Source organism: Corvus brachyrhynchos, unplaced genomic scaffold (genome assembly GCF_000691975.1).
Source record: "Corvus brachyrhynchos isolate BGI_N302 unplaced genomic scaffold, ASM69197v1 scaffold2020, whole genome shotgun sequence".
In the NCBI taxonomy this organism is placed as follows: Eukaryota; Metazoa; Chordata; class Aves; order Passeriformes; family Corvidae; genus Corvus; species Corvus brachyrhynchos.
The window spans coordinates 2,076-3,973 of NW_008235788.1; the positions used below are offsets into that span (position 1 = coordinate 2,076).

The 1,898-nt window shown below is 51.3% G+C and overlaps 1 long non-coding RNA gene across 1 annotated transcript; it reads right to left on the reverse strand.

Annotated features, from left to right (window-relative positions):
- Nucleotides 1-478: 478 nt before the first annotated feature.
- On the reverse strand, nt 479-1,006 carry LOC103611462. The gene is made up of 2 exons (XR_552302.2): nt 724-1,006; nt 479-615 (listed from the first exon to the last, which is right to left on the reverse strand). It is a non-coding gene; the product is annotated as an uncharacterized LOC103611462 (long non-coding RNA).
- Nucleotides 1,007-1,898: the final 892 nt, after the last annotated feature.

The window sequence follows — 1,898 nt, forward strand, 5'->3', positions numbered from 1 at the left end:
CCTCTTTGGGATTCCTGGAATTCCCAGGGTTGGGAATGGCCTCAAAATCCCTCTCGGGTTTGGGATTTTCCAGGAAAAAATTCCATGGGAAAGGGCTGGAATTGCCATCCTTGGAATGCCCCAAAATTAGGGATGAGGTTTAGGGGTGGTTTTGGAAGTCCCAGGGTCCGTTTTCCCACCTCAAAAATTCCCAGATTTCGGTAAAAACCAGGATTTGGAGCCGCAGCCTCCACCCAGAACTCCAGAATTCCCTGAAATCGCCGTTTTTTTGGGAGCATTCCCGAGGTTTTGGAGGATCCCCGAAGCGCAGGGTTTAGGGGTGACCTTGGAATTCCCGAGCTCCATCCCAAAGGGGCTTTTCCCACCTCAAAAATTCCACGATTTCGGTAAAAAAAGAACCCCTCCCCCCCAAAAAAATCAGGATTCAGAAACCGGAATTCCCCGAATTTGGGAGAATTCCCGAAGAAACACACACAGCTCTGAAAGGGTTGATCTTTATTCCCAAAAATCCGTCGGATTCGCCATTCCAGAGGGGGGGGGGAAAAAAAGGGATGGGATTAAAAAAAGCAGGGATGGGACGAGGTGGGAGCAGCTCCAGGAGATCACTCGAAACCGCTGGAAAAAGGGGAAAAAAAACGGGAAAAAGGGGAATTAGAGAGGCAGGAAAATCAGCTGGATCCAACCTGGAATTCCCAATCCCGGGTTTTTCCAGGTGGGAATTACCTGACCAGGTGGGCGATGTCCCAGTTGGCCTCCAGGGTCAGGGGTCCCTCGAGCTCCACGCCCTTCTCCGTCACCACGGCGACCTCGTACTGCGGGAAAAATCCCGGAATTCCCTCAATCCCGGCGGCCGGGATTCCCTGGAATCCCTCTGGAATTCCGTGGGGGATGGGCTTTTGTCATGGGGTGTGGGGTTTAATGGGATTGGGAGGGAGGAAAATTCCTGGGAAAACGTCGGGGAGCGCCAAAAAAAAAAAAAAAGAAATCCCGGGAATTCCAAGGGGGGAAAAAGGTTGGAAGTTCCCTAAAATTGGATTGTTTGGACTCAAAAAAATGTGGAATTCCAGAGATTCTCCAGATGCAGGAATGGGGATAAATATCCCAAGGAAAAACCCCAAACTGGGGTCACTGGGAGTGAAAAAATCCCAGGAATTCCGGAGGGAAAAGGTTGGAAGTTGCGGCTGCAGGGATGGGAGGATTTTCCTGGGAAAACCTCGGGAATTGGGGTCACTGGGATTCAAAGCAAAGCGGGATTTTGGGATGGATCCCGTGGGTTTTGGGATGGGTTTGGGATGGATCCCATGGATTTGGGATGGGTTAGGGATGGATTAGGGATGGATTTGGGATGGTTTGGGATGGGTTTGGGATGGGATTTGGGATGGATTTGGGATGGGTTTGGGATGGGTTTGGGATGGATCCCATGGGATTGGGATGGATCCCATGGATTGGGATGGATTTGGGATGGATTTGGGATGGATTTGGGATGGGTTCCCAGGATCTGGGATGGGTTTGGGATGGATCCCATGGATTTGGGATGGGTTTGGGATGGATCCCATGGATTGGGATGGGTTTGGGATAGATTCCATGGCTCCCATGGATTTTGGGGTGGATTCCCCGGGTTGGGGGTGGATTTTGGGATTGGGTTGGGATGGATTTGGGATGGATTTGGGATGGGGTTGGGATGGATTTGGGATGGATTTGGGATGGGTTTGGGATGGGTTTGGGATGGATCCCATGGATTTGGGATGGGTTAGGGATGGATTAGGGATGGATTTGGGATGGTTTGGGATGGGTTTGGGATGGGTTTGGGATGGATCCCATGGATTGGGATGGGTTTGGGATAGATTCCATGGCTCCCATGGATTTTGGGGTGGATTCCCCGGGTTGGGGGTGGATTT